This window comes from Labrus mixtus, chromosome 9, assembly GCF_963584025.1.
Source record: "Labrus mixtus chromosome 9, fLabMix1.1, whole genome shotgun sequence".
NCBI classification, from domain to species: Eukaryota; Metazoa; Chordata; class Actinopteri; order Labriformes; family Labridae; genus Labrus; species Labrus mixtus.
The window spans coordinates 16,159,901-16,181,143 of record NC_083620.1 but is presented as its reverse complement, the minus strand read 5'-3'; the positions used below and the strand labels follow the sequence as shown (position 1 = coordinate 16,181,143).

Below are 21,243 nucleotides of genomic sequence, written 5' to 3'. Positions count from 1 at the left end.
ACAAATCATAACCTGATTCATAAAGCTTTCCGCTTTAGGCATAAACTCTCTACACAAAAGTGTGTGTAATGTGGTATGTGTGTGAAGTATACTCTCCTTGTCTTCTAAACGGGGTCCCAGTGGGCCCTTTATCAGTGTGTAGTAGAAACCAAAGACCTCAATACCTAAAAGTGAGTTAACGTGATATCATACACTATGTGAAAACCACACAGCCAGTCCACTGGAAGGCAAATTTATGCGCAAGCGTCACGTATCGCGAATGTGTCTGAAGGCAAATTATTCAGCGTGTGCTTTGACAGCGTTTTCTCAGAGCCCACTGCTCAAATGCTGACATTATCTACATGCTGGCACAGGAGAGACTCTCACTTACAACAAGCAAAAGACACACATAAATGCTTTCATAATGGTCCATGCAAATCAAGAGAAACACAGCTATTTATACACATACTACATAAATGGCTGAAATGTTCTGCATGTTAAAACCTTGGTCACACATTAACATCACATCAACCAAAGAACACCTTAAAGAAACGGTTCATTGAAGCCACATTAACACCAAACCCACCCACGTTCACTCTTCATCAGCCACGCTGAACGCACTGTTTGTGATATAATAGGAGAGCACGCAGCATAAAGACACACAAAGGCAGCTGGACCTGACTAAGACAACCCCCCATTCTTCCCCAGGTCCCCGAGACTCTGCATCCGTCCACAATGACGGCAAACACACACATACATGCAGATGTGTACAAAGAGCACAAACACAGTGTACAACGGCCCATGTCAGTATTACCACCACCAATCAAGATTTTGTGGGTGTGTGTGTTGGTGTGTGAGAGCACGCGCTTGTATCCACATATATTATTCATCTGCATGCTAGCACATGAACCAAGTGTCTCTGGTAGGAGAGATAAGGGGCTTCTTTATTTCAGTCTTTGGCTTGTGTGTGAATGAATGCAGGCAAGTGTGTGTTCTCCCCATCGTCTATCAAATAGACCATTTGTTAAAGGGAGGAATGGAAACATATAGAGACACCAATAAGGGGAAGTAGTAAGGAGGTAGAAAAGAGGAATTGCATATTGGAGAGATAGCGAGCAGAAAGGCAATGAAAGAGGAAGTGAGGCTCAGGGATTGTAGAGGAGGAGCTCAAGAGCGCTTATCGTTGTCATATTTTCATTTTAGTGTACAACCTTGAATTTATCAAGAGAGATTTGCAGAATTCAAACACAGGTGGTACAAGAACTGCAGATCTGCCTTTCCATTCAAGCCCACAGTACTAGGCCTCCATCCACCCCATCAGCAATAACAAGCCAATACTGTCAACACTCACAGTGGGCTTTATTCCATCTACGACTCAGGCTGCTTTCACAAATGTTTCACATTGGCACAGAATAACACACATACACTCACACAGAAATCCCTCTGAAAGAACGGCCTAAACAGCACCAAAGCACTCTTTCTCTTATTGGAATAAAAAAGAAAAACCAACCCATTTTTTGTAGGCTCCCTCGTCATCCTCCATCTGTCCACGCCCGGGTAAATACAGTCTCATCATCAGCTGGGCAGCAGACAGAGGATGGGATGAGCTAATTTAGGAGAGGGTAAGGATTTGTGTTTGAGGCAATATTAGAGTGCTAGAGGGATTCCTTGTATCTGTATTAACATGTGCACAGGAAAGAGGTCCAAAGCCTTTCAACTTTATGCAGGGACATTAAAGGACAATATCCTAGAGAGGGATGATTTGTAGAACTTGTGATTACTTCACAAACTGATAGAGTGCACTTTTGAAATGGCATTTTTAAAATGTGTAATGTAACACCACAATTACAGGCCTTAATGCAGAGGAACTTCTTAAAATGATAAATACCATATCACAATATATTTTATCCCTATACATCATCACTGCTGTTTGTTTATGTGCCTCTTCAGCAGCCACACCCACAACCAAGTGGACCTGTCAAAGCAATGTTATCCCAGTCTCTGGCTTATAGTTGTAATTGGTGTACAACCCTGACTGTATGTGCAGGAATGTAGAGAAACTACCACACCAACCTCCTTTCATATTAAAGAGGAAAAGCTATAATAGCATGCATGTATTAAAGTGGTGCAGTGCAGGGATTCAGGGATTTGGCATGTCTGAGTATTACCATGTTTCAAGCAAAACATCTCAGGCTGCTTTCTAGGCTGAAACAAAGAAAATGGTACACTAACTGTATGCATAATGATGTGTACGCACATGTACACAAAAACATGTCTAAAGGCAGAAAAGACACACATAAGCACAGCCGCATCCACAATGGAAAGTCGGTCAATGAATGGGAGGGGGCCGGCAGACTAGCAGGTGCTGTGTTGGAGGAAGATATGGCTTCTGTCCACCTCAGCATTTCTAAACACTCGCAGTTATCTTCCTTCTCCACAGGAGGAGAGGTCATTTCTTTTTTTCCCCCCCTTTCTCCTCCGCCACACCGTCCACTCCTTTTTCTCATTTCTGCTCTAGCCTTTTCTTCTCTTTCATTTATCCACTGTGCCCTCCTCTCCTTTTATATCCTTCCCCCTTAGCTTTTCCAGCACTCTCTGGCTTTTCCTTTCCCCCCCTCCACCCTTCTCCTCTCCATCGCCTCCTTCCTCCCCTGCTCCTTGTCGGCTCCTGTGTGCTCTCAGTAGAACAGCCCATTCAGCAACAAAACAAAGCTGCCTGCAGCATCACACACTGGCTAATCAAGCAAGACCAGAATTCAGCAGCCCTAAGATCGACTCAACAGCACCATGACACTGGGCAGCAAAGGTGGGGAAGAGGTTTTTGATGAAAGGAGGCTAAAAGGGAACAAAGAAAAGATGTTGGAGAGTACAAATATGAAAAGGATAAAATTGCTTAAAAGGTTTTGATAGCAAAGATTTGGTCTTTTTTCATATTTCCCCCATCTGAATATATTTTAATATGCACTAGTACACGCAAGATAAGCCGAAAAGCATACGTTTGACAGCTAAAAAGGCTGTTAGCACTTCAGGTAAAACGGGTCGGGAAGGGGGTGCTAAATGAGGGCATGAATTAGAGACAGAGGAATAATGGGGTGAAAAGATTCTCTGACAGGCCATCACCAGTGAGGCAGTGCATTCATGAGCATGATGAAACCCAACAATGGTCAGCTGCAATCTCCAGCTGGACGGAGTATGAGCATTTACTTGCTGGCATGCCCTCCGCTCCACTGTTGAAGGAAAATAGCTTCTGTTCAGCTTCAGGGATAACTCAAAACAAGACTGAGAAGCCGATCCTACAAGATCCAAGAGATAAAAGGGATATGTAAACATGCCAAAGCTACAACAGGGGGGCATATCAAGAGCTGGTGCATAAACAAAGAGTATTGTACCCTAGAAGTTTGAATAAAACAGCCACCTGCAGGTAAAATGTGCTTGCATGGCCATGGCACAGATTTCTCAATGGTGGGACAAGGAGAGTTTAAGTGTGTTACTGACATGAGAAACACATTTTTTCTTACTCCATGAGGAAGAGAGAAGGCTTAGGAACAAGGGCAGGGGAACTGGGTGGAAGCAGAGCGGCTGCAGAGAAGGAAATGTGCTAAAACAGAGCAGACTCTGCCAAGTTACATGTTATAACACTCACCACTTCCCTTGGGCTCTCAGTCTGGCTTCAACCTTTTGAATTTTGATCACAGCAGCGACTATTGGTGTACAACCTCAGAAAGGCCTCATTATGTTGTTTTTGTTTTATGTGCCTTGTTCTCGAGGAACTTTATCACAGAGCTGTAAGCTTAGATGTGCTGCTGGATTGCTTCTCTTTAGGGCTTAACAAGCATGGACCAGGCAAGAAGGGGTTCCTTTCCAAAAATGACTTTAACATGCACAATTGATCACTGATATCATACATAGGATTCTTAATCATTCATATTCAACACCATATAGTACAACTTTTAAGAGCTTGAGCCTTCTGACTCCTTTAATTTCTTCCATCATTTTGTCTTTTATTGCGATGGGACTAATAAGCCACTAAACACTCATCAACACCTACATTAGAGGTAGACAACTAATCAAAACATATACCGGTAAAGATCAATGTGTTTAGTAAAAAACAAAACTGTAATATTTACTGCACCTAGGTTTTACTGATGTAAAAACAAAGTACTTCCACTTCTGGGGAGCTACATTTCCACTTGTTCTGAGGATATGCTGGAGCAAAGCAAGAACTTCCTCTGCTTATATGAACCAGCTATAAAGTAAATTCAGAATCTGAACTGTAGCAATTATAAAAGCTGATGACTATGTAGCAATGATTGTTTAAAGCAAAGGGTTTGATGGCTGGATGTGATGAGAGGCACTGATGGTGTTGAAATGTAAAGAGTTGGATGTAAGGAGGAGGGGCAGTGTGTTCCACGAGGAGGAGGAGGAGAGAGTGTGACGGTAGGCAGCTGAGAGGACAGCATAGTGATCAGACAGCGAGGCGCAAGTGATGGTGTGGAGAGTGGAGGAGAGTGTGATGGTAGGATGGGATTTGAGTCTTTTAACTTCATTAGTTCCGCCTCAGTCTGGGGTCTGTAGATTATGTCTAATTAAGCAGCTTAACATGGCTTAAAAAGCACCACACAGAAAGCACAAGAGCCTTATCTGTCAACCTGCTCAAACGATTCTCCGCTTCGCCTTTTCTTCCTGTGGCAGACTAACATAAATTCCCTTCGCATGGCCTTTATGCAAGAGAGATTAGAAGCTCTGACATCACCTCGAGCTGGAAAGCTAGCAGACGCAAGCGTTGGCAGTGTGGGCTGTGGAGAGAGAGGGAGAGAGCATGTGTGGTTATCGGCGGGGAGGCAGAGGGGCAGGCAGATGCTTCCTTTCAGAGAGCTGGGGAGAGAGTCGATAAAGAAGGGTGGAGCTCACCAAACACGAGTCCTCCAGTCATTCTAATCAGTATTGGTACACAGGCCAGAAACAGACTCTACAGTCTGCTCATTATCCGACATTGTAACGTTGCAGCAGAACAATCCAGCATACTAAGAGCAGCAAGGTCTTAGACAGATAATTATCAATAATTAAAGGTGCTTAAAGGAACCGCTGAATGGGTTGAAGAGGTTTCATGAATTTTTTTAAGAGGGTAACATGCACACAAGTTATTATGTCTATTAATGTCTTCTGCAGACTGGTGATGATACAGATATCGATAAGGCAGTTGAATTTCTGAGCTGGCGTTAATATAAGATCTATCTGATGTTGATTTTGAACAGATCTAGTAAAGATATAACTGAAAAGGTACTCAGGCTGCATGGATTCAAGAATTATACAACATTTATACACTGTCACCCACTTATTTGACATCTGCTTCATGCAGCTGCAGACAGTTCTACATTATAAGTCTGTATAGAATGGTTTGATATCAACACATTTTAGAAACCAAAAGAGAAATCTATGCAACAGGCCCATATCATAATATTGTAAACAGGTATGGAATCTGGTTGTAACATCACACACACACACACACACGCACACACACACACACACACACACAACACAAAAAAACATACACTTAGTCACAGGTAAACAAAAACACTCCCTTCTCTGCAGTATCTCTCACTCTGAAATGTTCTTATCTTCTTATATGACACAGGTATGCAAAACTAAAAACAATCCCCTCTAATCCCTGAATATCGTCTTCCTGGCACTGAGGAAAGAGGTACAGTATTAAATCTTGGTGTGGTTTCAGAATGGGCAAGGCAACATGGCTGCCCTCAAAACTGGTCCATCCTGTTAATCTGCACAAACACACCAGAGAATAGAGTAGACTGTTCGTTCACACAGACACACACACACACACACACACACACACACACACACACACACACACACACACACACACACACACACACACACACACACACACACACACACACACACACACACACACACACACACACAAACTATAAAACGTTGATGTCAATGAGTAGCCTTGGAGCAAAATCCACAGAGTGTCTCTCTTACTCTGACACGACCCATCTCATTCACTCCAGGTGCAAGGCCCCTGGGCAGAGAAATTCAGGTCTGCTGCACACACAAATAGTTACACCACATGAGGTATTAAACCAAAAAAGGGGAAACAAAGGAAAATGAAGACACAAAGAGGTAGAAGAGGAGATGAAGGTAGTGATGAAGACATAAAGCCTGACTGATGTTGTGTAGAGACAGAGAGTGCAGGCCTTGGGATTGAGGGAGAGATGAAGAGAGAGCTGCTATCAGATAGAAGGGATTTGCCCTTCCCTGGAACAGTAATTTACTAAAGCCATTCTACAGAGGCCCATCAGTGGCGATCTGCTGCCAGATTAGATGACAAAACCTCATCCCTCGCTTTCTCTCAGAGCCAATCAGAGCCCGTCTGCAAGCACGGGGCAGAGGATGAAGGGAGGACAGGGGAGGGAGGGGCAAAAATTTCCTGTTTCTGTCTGCTGAATTTAAGAGAGGCCGCAAAGAGTCAACACACATGTGCACAAAATACATACGGCAGATCGGTTCAGAGTCATTTATGTTGCCTTTTCCCACCCTCAGGATACAGCAGCTAACACAGTTTTGTTTCAGGAGCTGGGGATTTGTCATCTATAATCAGTTTGTTCTGCTCTTCCTCTGCACTTGCTTTTACTTTTTTTGCAGTTTGCATCCTGCCCTGAAGGCCCGCACAGCATTCCTCTGTTGTATCGGTCCAGCCACCCCCCTCCCCTCTCTCTTTGTCTGCCTTCTACCCCATCTCTCTCTCTCTCTCTCTTTCTCTACCTCCCTCTCTACATTCACTGCAGAGGTCCATGAAGTGTGCCCCAGCTGCACAAGCAGTGGAGGCTGTTTACCGCTGTACATCATCAGGGAGCTCCAGGAGCACAGCACAACAGACTCACACAGCTCTCACCAACCTTTGGTACAAGATGGTCAACATTATAGACTCTATGAACAAATCAACAACCTAGCATGCACCCAAACTTGAAAAAAATGATCAAATCCTAACCCATTTAGTTCATAATGACTATGTAGAAAAGGCAAGGAAATACCGGATGAGAAAACAAGCAAAGTTCTTTACGTTTTAATCCATCAACCTTCTGGCACACCAAATGTTAAAGTAGATTAAAGTTATACACACGCTCTTCTTAGCAAAAATAAAAAACCTTTCACATCCGGTGTCTCCCTCTTCGGCAATGACGTGTGAGAAAACAGAATACAACAACAGCGAGCTTTTCCTTCCCTCTCTCTGCCACCACCGCTTCCTGCTGCTAACCTCACTGGACCCCTGAGGACTAACACCCCCCCCCCCCCCCAAAAAAAACCAAGGGGGACTGACATCACCCACCCATGTCTCCTGTCAACTCTGACCTCTCTTGAGGGAGCAGGGAAGGGGAGAGAGGGAAAAGGCAAGGCCAGAGATGTAAGCTCTGCTCAGTGGAGCTCAAAACGCTGGACGTGGAAAATTTCAGTGTTGCACAATTTTGTAGAATCTAATCTATTATTGCCAAACACTGAGAGATCATGGACACAAGGAGAGGATATGCATGCATACATACATGGTGTCATACGTAGTTTTGACGTGAATACAGAAACAATGTGCATGTGGGACTCTAGTATGTTTATACAGAGTTTGCTTGAGGTTTAACAAAAAGTATGCTGATGCATAGTTCCTCAGGCTGCGTTTCAAAGGCAGGTTAAACTAGTCTGTAACACTTGTTTGGTTGGTTCTAACGAACAGCACACAAACAAGTTGGCACCCTACAATCACACCAGCATGACTCAAATGAGCTGACATGTTTGTGGCAACACCTAAGCTGATGGCCTTGATGGACTATTTTCTCTAACATTTCTTCTCTTCCTGTTTCTTTCTTTTCAGTCTGAAAGTGTGTCGATGTCTTGACTCCTGGATGATTTCCTTTGCACACACATACACATTATCACAATATATACACAGCAGGTGGCAGTGATAATAATTGCATTAGACTCTCTAAACACTAATAAAGTAATCACCAGTCACTACTATCAGAGTGATTTTATAAGAATAATTTCCAAGCTTCACTCATTGTGGAAAACTCCGATCAACATTGTGTCTGAGAAATGACCTGAATCATTGATGCTTTGTTTTAAATCATTATTTTAAAAGCTACTTCCTCCAACATTGTGTAATTTACTATGTTGGGTCACATTTTTCAAGGTATGTAAATCATGAATGCATATTATTAGATTGGAAAGCACACGCTGTAAAATGTAAAACGCTCAGTAAAAGCTGTAAGATCCGGTTCCTTTTACAACGATGTTAAATCTTTTGAGCCTCCCGTAACATTAAATTCATGTTCACGTCTTTAATTGCGTACATCTTGTGCTGACGGTTGCCTACACACTAGTAACTGGCCTGTTAAGTCATTATTAGGTTGTCATAAAACTATTCCAGTTTTCCAATTTCCTGGAAAACATACACACGTTAATGAACCTCCAATAACCTTACATCCAACGTTAAAAGGCTTTATATGCGATTTTTCACACTTACATGTAATAGAAATCAAGTATATCCTCTGAAAATAACTCTGAGTCATGACTGTCTACAATGGGTGTAACACCCGAGTCCCACTGTCTGTGATGCTTTCTGAGTTTTCCGAGTCCTATCTTCAGTTTGTTTACATCGCCGGGACGGCCGGACGGCTCATCCCCTCACGTATAAAAGTTACCTCGGATTATACTATGTAGAGAGAGAGAGACAAAGGTCTCATAATGTTTGATTCATGAGATCTAGGTTACAGGACAAGTCCAAACACAAAACCACGATGTCTCTGAGCTTGTTTCATGTCTGTAATGATTGAGATATTTGTGAGTTATAGTCTTTGTCACTGACCAGATATGATGAACAACTAGGAACAAAAGAGATTCTTAATCAGCATTTACCACAATCACTGCAGGATGATTATGTCATAAATCATCCTGGGTCGGTGGTGATTAACTACCTCCGTCTTTGAGGACTTACTGCATGACCTGAACAGAACAACAGGCATGTCCGAACAGTGACAGAGAGCACCATTAGCTCCTGACTAATATGAGGGACAGTCTCTATGTTGGCTGGGAAATATTATCAGTTATTATATAATATATAGTTCATGTTTTACTGATTTTTGTTTTAATTCAACAGGAAAATCTAGAGATTTGATTTTCTTCATAGATCTTAAGTTTCAGTTTTAGTGTGTGATAAATGGTGAATAACCTGTAATAATGTTTTGATAAACCTGAAATGATTTGAAAGGTGATTACCAAACATTTTGACGAAAAAGTAAATGTTATAGTGAAGACTACCAAACCTTTACCATTGTAGCTCTGCTTATGCATTGTGAGCTAAGAAAGTTACTCAAAGGGCTTTTTACAGAACTAAATTGTATTATGGGAAATGTAGGATTGAGTATTCTTTGAGGTTGTCCTCTACTAGAAACAAAAAGTTAATTTTATAACTTTATTGATGTGAAGCATTTTATCATAACTTTAAAAGGTAATTTAGGAAAGTTAATGTTTAAAGGGTTAAATTTGTCATTAGGAAATAAAAGGTCTGTTGAAATCTAACACTGCCTGAAGAGAGAAACTAATCCCAAACACATCCAGAAAGTTACTTATTTAGACATCAACAACATACACATAAACCTGTTGTGGCCTGAAATTCACGTTCAGCCTAAAATTATGTCCAGTTGAGGATCTCCTCTCTCCCCCTCTTCTTCTTTCTGGCAGTCACATGAATTTAAGCTACAAACAGGCCCAGTTCATCCCGCCCTGACAAACTGCATTCCCTACGACCTTTTCCCTCGTTGGGGCAAAATGGTCCGCATTCTCTCCTCTCCAATGACTGTGACTAATACGAGCCTCCTCTGTCTGAACAACCCTTAAAACCAAAAACAACTCAGAGATATTTACATTCGTCACCCTTGTTTTCCTTACTTTTATGATTACAACGTAAAACTTACATGGGAGTCAGCACAGCAACAAAATAATTTATGTAGAGTCAGGTTTGCGGTTTCTTATTCACAACCAAAAATGATGAATTATAAATATTATTCAGACTAGAGACATTAGCGAAAACTTTTGTGAGGCATTTTATGTTTTTACAGTGTGTGATTTACTTTATTCTGGATTTAGTCAGCTGATCCACCACTATTATACACAACTATAAAATCCAATGAGCTAGAAGAGCTAAAAGCCACACTTCTAAATAAAGGTTGGTGGACTGAGACACATTTCTCCAGTCCTCATCAGAAACGTAACAAAATGGTGGATCCTCAGGAGCTGCTCAAGCACTGCAACAGGAAATGAACTCTGACGTAAGAGCTATGGACCTTGGGGCCCCCACTGCATCCTGGGAAATTATGGCACTGAGAAGAGAAATGACCTATGTCACCCCCCTGTAACCCTAACCCAGAGCTAAATGTATTTACAATTCTCAATAACAGCACAGTGGACATATATCTTTACAGGTTTCATAGCTGGCTTCTCTCAAGGTGATTCATCACTGAGATTATTTAGTCATCATAATCAAATGTGCTGTTCACACAACAACAGGAACAGTAATCAGAGTAACAAGGTCAGAACCAGGCTGAACCAGACACTGGCAGCCTGTCAGAAATCGTGGTCTGTCTTTCTTTATTGCAGACCGGGGGGGGGGGGGGGGGACACACACAGAGAACTACAAGTAAGGCAGTTCTACCATTCCTAGATAGCATACAGTATGACTTGGCTCAGACTGCTTTGGGTCTGCATGCTCTAAAGGTAGAATCCGTCTTCCCCTCTGATCCGTTAGTCGCCATTCTCTAATTTTATGGCTGTTTTCCCAGCTGTGAGACAATGCTATGGACATCATTAGCTAAGTGGTGGCTGGATGACAGGTGGTGGCGCTGCGATCGATAACAGCAGGCCCGACCATCAGCAGGCTGAGCAGTACTTACTCATCAGCCCTGGGCCTGTATGACCACAGGCCTGGGCCAGAAACTGGAACTGGGCCAGATGAGGGATGTGGAGGTGTCAGGGACTCGCTGCCTGTGATAACAAATGGTCATGAAAAGCCACCTTATCTTCTCACCTTACATAGGATATGATGTCCACTGTCACACAGCTGCCCAGTGGCCTAAACCATTCCGATGGTGTGTTATAAGGTTGAGGACAGGTCAGTCAGTCACATACAGTTTAAGTCTGTGTACAGCACAGCTGGGGCGATTCGCCCATCTCATGATTTGATCGTGACACTTTAGTGCTGATTTAGTATACTGAAATTCTTAAACAATGCATCTGGTTCGTCCAATGTATCTGTAATGTCCATGCCAAATAAAGTCTATCTATCTATAGGTATTGAACTTCTATGAGTATTACCACCGCTGAGAGATTTCACTACTGCGAAAAACAGTGCACCTAAAAATAAGCAAATCCGGGCAGCGGTGGCCTAGTGGTTAGTTTGCGTGCAACACTTTCTCCCAGGTTAGAGCAGTGCATTAACAGTACATTCTTATGACCAACATCAACAGTCAGTCGTTTACAATACCAACTTCCAAACTTTGAAAGTTAAGTTGCTTCATCCATGAATACGAAACAATAGCAACCATATAATCATTTGCAAAAGTTGAAATGCCTGGGGCGTGCTCCAAGTTAAGAATACCTAATCAAACATTGTAAAAAAAAAAAAAAAAAAAAAAAAAGTAACTTGTACAGGGTTCTGTGTGTCCTTGTATGTGTAGGAAAGACAGTGTCAGCAAACGTTCACTGGGGAGACGCCAAAGGCTGCCACAGTGGTGGCCAGATCCCCCTGAAGTGGCATCTGAGACAAACATCTACTGACAAGGTGGTGCCCTTCCTGTGTCCTTAACCACAGCTGACAATAATATTGCACTGTGCTGTGAGGGCAGAGGATTTTAGGGATCTAAAGGGGCCATGGGAACAGAAATACTCAGCAACAATGTGAAGAAAGAAAAGAAGACGCAAAGAGGAAACAAGAGCGATCGATTTGAGCTCAGGAAGAGTTTGAGAAAAGTCAGAAAATGTGAGGTACTTCCAAAGAGCTCCAGTTGTTTGGTTCTACAGGCCTTTTCCCCTCCCTCTTCTCTCTCCTCTATACATCCGTCCCCCTCTTTCTCCTCTGATGCTTGTCAGTCTGTGATTAAACCTGCCAGCTTTAATTAGAATATACATTAGAAGAAGAACACCTTTCCGCTTTCCACTTTCCAACTCTCTCGAAGCCTGCAGGTGCAGGAGGACACTTCCAATAAAGTTGTCAGAACACTGGACAGCAACAGCATGTTAGAGACATCATGATGAACACAATAAACACAAACTAAACATCTGGTTTCAACAGCATCAAAATGCACTAACATGAGCATTAATATATGAATATATGCACACTTTGCTGTGTTGGAAAACTAGTATATACAGAAATACTAGTTCGAACTGGTGCATAAATTTGCAACAACTTGATGATTAAATTATGTTTACATGACTCTGTGTCAACTCCATTTCAGCAATTAAATCATAGCACTTATTTTTAAATTGTGTAAACCTGAACATTGTATTAAAACAACTAACACAAAGGAACAAAGCAAGCCTTCTAGACACGTGATCTAATTATTTCTAGTGTTTAAAAAATGAAGCGAAAAATCCAGCTACTTAAAGGCTTTATATGCTTTTTGATTCAGCAGATGTCGCCCTTGAGCACCAGCATGAAACCAAAACAACTCGCGGTGCATTGTTGTGTTAGCATGCTAATGCTAGCGATCTTTATTATGCTCGTATCTTCACACTGCATGTAAATTTACCCGAAATGAGCGTGATCTAGAAACACAGTTAAGCAGTGAGTACAGTATGTTATTCTTCTTTTCTCTAGTCCCTCAATTAAACAACTTTTATTCGCGAGGGGAGGAGTCAGCCGCCGTCTGGGCGATGTAAACAAAGTGAAGATAGGACTCGGAAAACTCGGAAAACATCACAGACTGTGGGACTCGGGTGTTACACCCATTGTAGACAGTCATTACTCACAGAGTTATTTTCAGAGGATATACTTGATTTATATTACATTTAAGTGTGAAAAATAATCGCATATAAAGCCTTTAATAAGTTATCTGCCGTATTCTTTCAAATACAGATTTTAAAGAACAGTTTGACTGAAACTGAGAAGCTGCAGGTGAGGAAGGATGTTTTTGTTGCATTACTGCACACAACAGGTGCAGCTTCAACATACAGCCTGTTTTCTTTAAAGATAATAGTCCAAACTATGTGTTCTACTCATCCAACAAGTGGGGTCTGAATAGGAGAGAGCATACACATTACTTACTGTAATCTGCATAAAGGAACTGTTTCTAGCAAAAGTGGCTGGTTGGTTTATCATTTTTATATCCGTTAGAATAAAAAGGAGCCACTGTTGCAGACCTCCACCATCATTCACCCACAGCTCTCCTCTTCTACTCTTTCCTATCCACCTCTCCCAGCCAACCACCCATCATAGGTAGACTTCCAACAGGAAACCCAGGGGCACCACACTGGAGAATCTCCAGAGAAAAAGTCAAACAATGACACACAAGGACTTCTCCTCCTGACTCCGGTTCCAATTTAGGTAATAAAGCGTGGATATTGGGGAATGGGATTAATGACGGTCATAGCGAACAGGTTTGGACAAAAATGAAAACTAAAGTCTTGAGTTAATGTGGGAAATGTGTCCACAGAGCCCAAACATGCTCAAAGTTATCCTTTAATACGTGTGTAGGTGGATTTCAGGGCAGTCCATCTTTGTTTAAGAATCATCCAGTGTCTACAGCTTTTTAAAACCCCAGACAGCGTAAACACTGACTCACTGGAAAACTGTTAGCGCCTATTATACCTTTAACATGATAATTTGATGGAGTTTGTATTCATGCATGACAAACATCTCTTTTTAGGCTTTTCCATTAAAAAATGTTTTAAAAACATTTTGGCTTTGTATGAAGGTGGTGCAAGCTTTTTTTTGTGTGCAACTAAAGTCCAACCAAAGTCCAACCTATTGAACTCCAGGCAGTGGCCTAATTTCGCTGGCAGTGACTCAATCATAACATCTTATCTACGGACATGCTGAGTCATGGAATTCGGCTGTGGCCAATAGCCAAGCAGAAGGGTTACTTATGGCTGTCATTGATTGGTTGATCCCTGAGCACAAAGCTGAAAGGGCACATACCAGGAACACAGCCTGAAGCACAAACTGGCAGCCGTTTGCTTGCGCTTTACTCTCTCCAGTTCCTGCACCGTTTTTTCTCTTCTCCAACTGACTACCAACTTTGTTGTGTCACTCTCTCTCTCTGGTTCTCCCCTCATGTTCCCTCTATACAGCCTTTTCAAATTACCACAGCCCCATTACCCTCGTCTCCCTTGTTGTATAATTGGAGCTGGAAAAGCATAACAGGGCCGCTCACGTACAGAGGTCACCATTCCTCTGTGGCTTAAATCCTAGTCCTTCATCTCCGTGGCCACCAGGCTTCCAAACAGTGTCAGTCTTTTTGTGTGCAGAGAAACATGAAGTCTAGTTAGAACTATCTCATCAGAGCCCTATGACCACTATTCAAGCCCTTACTCTCCCCTAGTATTATACACTAAGAGTGCATCAGCATTTGAAAAGCAATACCATAATAGCATTGTATTGGAATATGGAGCAAATGCAATCTTTTGAATTGATTGATTTTAATGATAATTGTTGGGTGAACCATTCGTTATAAAGGCCTCATTCACAGGAATACTAGAAGTATATCTTTCAACATAAAATCCACTTAAATCAAAATCAGGCAAAGCCACCATTTCTGACTTGTGTTTAATTCCCTCAAACATAATTCATCTATTCAGGACACTGGCTCAAAAACAGAACAGGCCACACTACAGAGGCCTTTATATCAGGCTGTCTCCATCTGCAACGCTGTAATGAGCGAGAGAGCTGGAACAGTGGGGAGAGAAGGGAACCTCAGTTCAACTGAGGCAGGCACACTTTCTAATGGAAATTCAGATACAATCATCCCAGAATGCACTTCTCTCTGCCTAATAATCGGCCACTAGAACAAGGCCGCCATTGAGACGAAAGTGACTGTAATCTGGTCCACCAAACTCCAAAGCTGCCCGCTATAATTAGCTCCTTTCTCCATCAAACACAGGCTACACACTGACTCCCAAGCAAACCTCTCCTGTAATACAGGAGAGAGGAGAGATTTAGCAATGGGCACATTTTCAGTCGCCCTACCTTGACATGTAACCTAGTGGTGAAAACGAGACGGTGAGAGGCCACCGTTTAATTCAGTGGAACAGTGGCTTGTTGAAGTAAAACCTTGAGTTGACATTAAAATATAATGGTATGCTGCAGGGTTTTAAATTGTCGTGTTACATTGTTCAATATCAAAATAACCTACTCACTGATTGTCCAAATGTTTTAAGCATTTTAAAGACAGGTACAGCTCAGGTACTTTCAATAAGCTCTCTCATTTGATTACTGGGAAGTCAAGTGCTTACTTCTATCATTAGACACGATGTGAGAAGTAGATATCCCCCTCCACCATTTCCGTTAGGACGTGTGCCAAACCCTGTGTTTATCTGTCCACATAATATGGGACAGAATCTCTGTTACAGTGCCCTCATCAAAGCATGTATCCGCATCTCTGGCCTACATCCTGATGAACAAAGCCTGCCCTCCTCTAATCCCAGGAACATGTTCTAGCCCAGGAACTCACAACGAGCTCTGCAACCACAGACAGGCAAACAGACGGGTTAGCAGGCAGGCAGGCAGGCAGACAGACAGACAGACAGGGGTGAGTGGGTATGCTGGTAGCCTGCATGGGCAAATGGCACAGCTATTAAGGGGAGAAGGAGGCTTCCTGAAGAGGTGTGACTGCACAGCAAAGGGCCCAATCAAGCAGAGAACAGAAGTGCTGACAGCTGCTAATGCTTTTACCTGAGAGCCAAAGAGACCGTCTTACTCAGGAAAGTGTGTGTGTGTGTGTGTGTGTGTGTGTGTGTGTGTGTGTGTGTGTGTGCGTGTCGTGTCTGTCATCCATAGAAAGGTCTATAAAATAAGGCTGATTCTGATCAAAGGAAGATAACTGCATTAAAAAGAAGAGTTGATGAATTCTATGTTTTCATTCCTGATACAGATTCAGATATTTAGACTTGAGTTTTGGCCTATACTGAGTACTCCTCAAATGACAATGCAAAAAAAACGAATGGCAGAAAAACACAGATTCATGGCATTTTGCTTGCATAGAGTAACATCACACACTCCCAACAATTCCAAGCAATTGTCTATTATTGCATCACAATAACGAACCCCAAATAAGTGAGGCTTATATAATAAATTACGGTATTGTTTAGGTGCATTGACTGGTGCACTTGCCGATACAGATTACTGCAATATAGGCTGTGTCGGAAACCAATATCTGCGCTGGTATTGGATAACCACAATCAGAATCACTCTGTCAAAGCCCACTGTGTTATGGCCCTATTACAACCCCGCGCAGACATTCACACACTTATCTCGCTCTGAAGTGAAGTATGTTACCATCATAATCCAGAGGTAGGAGAGGGAAAAAAAATGTACTTTTAAAATGAAAGAACTTAAGTCCAGTGTGAGGACTCTGACAGAAAGGGAGTGGCTGGCAGGGTGATGATGACCACTTTGCAGTGGCAGTAAGCCGTGACACACCAGTGACTATTCTAGCACAGAAACACACTGGTAGGAGAGTTACTTGTAGAATTATCACCCTTAAAAAATCATCCTCTGAATTGAATCTTACAACACGGAGGTGGTAGAGGTGTAGCATCCAGAGAGGCGAGTTAAATATCTCCACCTGAGATATCTAATTGGTGGAAAAATGGCGAGACATTCACTGCACATCCTGTCACCTCCCGGCAGGGCGTGAGGCGCATTAGCTGACTGTGCCACCAGGAAGCCCTGTACATGCAGCTTTGATGTTAGTGGGACATTTAATGAGAGGCGAAATAATTACTCCTCACTAAAGTTGTTTTTGATGTTATGACCTAAATCTGTTCTGGACAACTCAAATGTTAGAGATACTTTACTACCTGTGAAGCTGCCCAAATCAGACAACATAAAAATGCCTGCTAAGCTGTAATTTTGTCATTTTTACAGGAGTTTTATCCGCACATTGATTAAAGAACAAAACATGCAGACGCGGCATCAAACTGTAGCTTCAGTCCAACCCCAAACACTGCAAGCCTTTTAAACTACTTACATTCAAGGAGTTTCTCAATGACAAATGTTTTCCAGGTGTTGATGTAGGCTAAACAGTTTAAATGTCTGGACAATATCCATTATGACCTCCTTTTTTTTTCTCTCTGCAAACTTCCCATTTAAAATTGCACAGGGCAATTAAAGCAACCCTGCATATAGGAACCGGCTTTATTTTCTAAACACCCAACCATACTCACTGGAAAGATAATTATTATTATTTTTTTTACAATAAAGGCTTTTAACCAGAGCAGCACTCAGGGGGCTGAGGTTGACTCCCAGTTTCTTCATATTCACAGCACTTCAAATTAGCCCAAAGGAAGAAGCTGACGCATTAAAATAGCCCTTACTGCCATGTCCTCTCTGCCTTGTTTAGCCTATTAAAAATGTCCATTCACTTGTACAATGTGTTGTAAAAGAAGAGTTAATGCTACATACCATAGCATTCCTCTGTGTCCCCAGCTTTCGTCCACTCCTTTCTTTCTCTCTGCGACTCACAGCCGGTGAAAGACTTTTTTTTTTTTTAAAACAGACGAAAACACTTCCCACCAGCACTCTCACATCGATTATTTTTCCGCTTTTGTTTCAGCAAAAACAGGCTCTGCGCACACTGCTCCCAACAGTACGTGTTCGCTTCCACCAGTCTGAAGTTTTCAGAAAACGAGGTTCATATCGCTCTTTCTCTGTCTGATGAGATGAGAGAGAGAGAGAGGGGGCAAAAAAGCAACCAAATTGTCGTCAGGAGAAAAAAAAAGAAAAAATGTTGTTCAAACTCCAGCTTTCACCACGGCAGGGCGAGAGGAGAAAAGGGGGGGGGGGCGTCGGAAAGCGCTGTTTCGGTGTGTTTTTCCCTTCTTGGTTCAGCCACCACGTTGTTTTGACCAATATTATTTCCTTTGTTGTGTCAAAAATAAAAGAGTCCCGTTTCAAACGCGATAAACAGCCTCTGCCATCATTGGGTTAAGCGTCGCTGTTTAGTGTCCAACAGCGTGTCAAACCCCGCTGTGTTTTTCTTTCTACTGTAAAGCCCCGTACGAGCTTAATGTGTGACGGTGTGTTTAAGTCTATTTTTTTTCAGCTTCCCAATAATGGCGGACCTACTCCCGAATCCAGCATCTCCCCTCCTATTCACAGAGAGAGAGAGAGAGGGAGAGAGAGAGAGAGAGAGAGAGAGAGAGAGAGACAGAGACAGAGACTCGCCCAGTGGTTCAGAGACACAATTACAACACACGCACACTATCACTGAAAACTATTGCTTAGTGACGCCGATTATCACTATTCAACATTTAAACGATGACTATTACAGGGAAAAACACCCATTTAAGGCTTTTTTTTTTTATAAACGTCATGAAATCAAGAGATAAAGGCTACATAGAAAATAGGCAACATTAAGGCCTAGCATTTTTTGTGTAAAAAAAAAAAAGATTTGATTCATATATTTATTTAGACCTAAAGTTGAGGATTTTACGTAGAAGTGGACTAATGAAAACACTGAAAAATATAATACATGTACATTACAATGATTGGACCAGCTAACTGCCTAAACACAAAGCTATTTATAAGAATGAGTATTTGTAAAAAAAAAAATTAGATTTAGATGATGATTATGTGTAATATGAAGTTATTAGTGCACTCTACAGCAACAATGTTTTTTTTTTATTTGTCAATTTTATTTCATTCAAAGAAACAATAAAGTTAAGAAAAACAAACAAACATAAAATCTCAAACTTTGAATGAAAAGGAGCAGAAAGAAGATTAATCTTATAATGTCTGCCCCTCTTTCACAAAACATTAATTAAAACAAAACAGAACACTTCATTCATTCATTATTGTTTGTATGCATTGTTTCCATTTTGTTCAATCTATGAAGTGTTTATATATCATCATATCTTAGTCTTCTTTCCACGTCACTGTTCTCTTCCTCTATAATACATTTTCACAAGTCTTAATCAGAAAGAATATTGTCACGCACCATCACATTTCAGCCTTTTAAAGGAAGTCTATCATTTGTTTATCTCTCTTTACAAAACAAGGAGGTATAGGCTATCATATAATTAACTTTGTCAGTAGTATACATTTAAAGCTTCATCCTGACCTGCTACAACAGAGAAATGCTGCTTATAATACTAATAACGCAATAATAGGCTAAACCCGTCAGAAATAGGAGAGTAGTTTTTTAGGTTTCCATGAATGTATCTATATTTTCCCGTAAGTGAAAGAAATAAGGATATGTATTTTCAAAGAATACTTTACATTAAAGTGGAAGGCCAATTCTTTCAGCACTTTGTACTAACACGAAGAACACCCATGAAAGGGCATCAAATGTTCTACATTTATATAGCCACATTCAAATGAAATTTAACATACACTTAAAATATTTAAGAATGTATAAATAACTATTAGATTAGTGTTGGTTACGCCAGTCTGTTCATTCCTTTCACGTGTTTTATCTATTTGTTTAAGTGATGATAAACACTGGAGATCTGAGTTTATTTTCTTTCCACCACATCACACATTAGAGACAATTCTTGTCTATTCCAGTCCGATCTATTGCATCACTGTTTCCAGGAAAAAAACAGTAGCATGGTACTGTCATCATGATTGTAATTTATTGACTTTATTCTGGTCAATTTGCCCTCTTGGCCCCATGCCTCAAACTCCACTTCCTTTCACAACTGATCCACATTCTCCCAAACTAAAAAAAAGAAGGTCATCCTCAAGATGTGATGTTGTGTGGCCTCATAAGGGATAATAAATTGGTGTTACAATGGATTCTTTCAAAATGGATTCTTTCAAAAACCTTATAGACCTTATAGAGTGAAATAAAACGTATCATTCCAAAGGTTAGTCCTGATTATTTTTGTTGTACTCTTTGTCATATGCTTGGTAAAAAAAAAAGATGCCATGAGGATGTCTGTTTTTTTAAAATTATTTCTTATAATAAAAAATAAAGACCCAAAGGCAGATTTTTTATTTTTTTTTAAAGATATTGAACAACATTCAACTTCTTTGAGAAATATCTGCCTGTGCTGGCAGCTCAAACAGATGTTTAGTGTCTTAAACTGGGAGCTTCTCCTGGAATTCTCCTCTCTCTCCCCGTCAGTCCTTCGTTGAACTTCCCTCCCCAAACATGCGACTCCAATCCGGTAACCTAAACTCTGTGTGATGTCAAACAAACACTTATAGGCACCATGTTAAATGCTTTTTACAGTCAACTTAAAAGCTAGGTTATCCCTACATGAGTTCTACAAATTATAATGTATAAAGGCCATGTGTGTGCTTAACAGTTTGAAATGTGACCCATCATTAAACACACAGTCTGGCAGGGTTCAAGGTGCACTGTCCACTGTTTAAATAAGTCAACAAGCTTCTGTCCAATCACGTTATAGTTTCTGCGTTCTCAGCAATATTTGCATGACCCCAATCACACAGAGCAAGATTAGCAGGGGTCAAAGTTTTGGATGTCTGATCTACCTGTGGTTTAGATCCCATTCTCTTGTCACTGTCACGATGGAGCCCTATCATATAATTTGATCATTTGACTATACAATTATGACGCACAAGGTTACTTTTGCTATTTATGATACTCTATTGGTTTTGCTTTTCTTTCCAGAGACACATCAGTATCAAAACACAGCGGCAAAGGTAAAACTTAGAATTAAATGTTTACTCTTTGCTTTCTTTGTATTTCTTTCCCCATTCCCACCTCAGCCCACTCTGTATTTGCAGCTGAAATATTTTTGGTTCCAGAGGGCAACATTCCTTGTTTCACTGTTGTGCAATCCCTGACAATCACAGTCCCCCATCCCCCTCTCACTCCCCAAACACCCTGAAAGCTCAAAGAAAGAGAGGCTGTCCAATCCGTCCCTACAAATGTGCTGTGGTAAACTGGCCGCACAATCAGACCAGTAAACAAACTCTGAGTCCTGACTCTGCAGAAATAAACCCACAAGTGCCTGGAAAGGGTGGAAATATATAGCCCATGTCTACCGGTAGGTCATGGCTAATCTTTTTTT

The 21,243-nt window shown here is 41.4% G+C and overlaps 1 protein-coding gene across 2 annotated transcripts in view; it reads right to left on the bottom strand.

Annotated features, from left to right (window-relative positions):
• arhgap35a (Rho GTPase activating protein 35a) overlaps positions 1-17,980 on the bottom strand; it is a 58,724-nt gene extending 40,744 nt beyond the window's left edge. Inside the window, exon 1 of one of the 2 annotated variants that reach the window (XM_061046539.1) lies at positions 17,666-17,980. The gene's annotated coding sequence lies outside the window, so the exon portion shown is untranslated. The remainder of the gene's footprint in view (positions 1-17,665) is intronic. The other variant, XM_061046540.1, reaches the window with a different exon arrangement.
• Between the last annotated feature and the right edge of the window lie 3,263 nt (positions 17,981-21,243).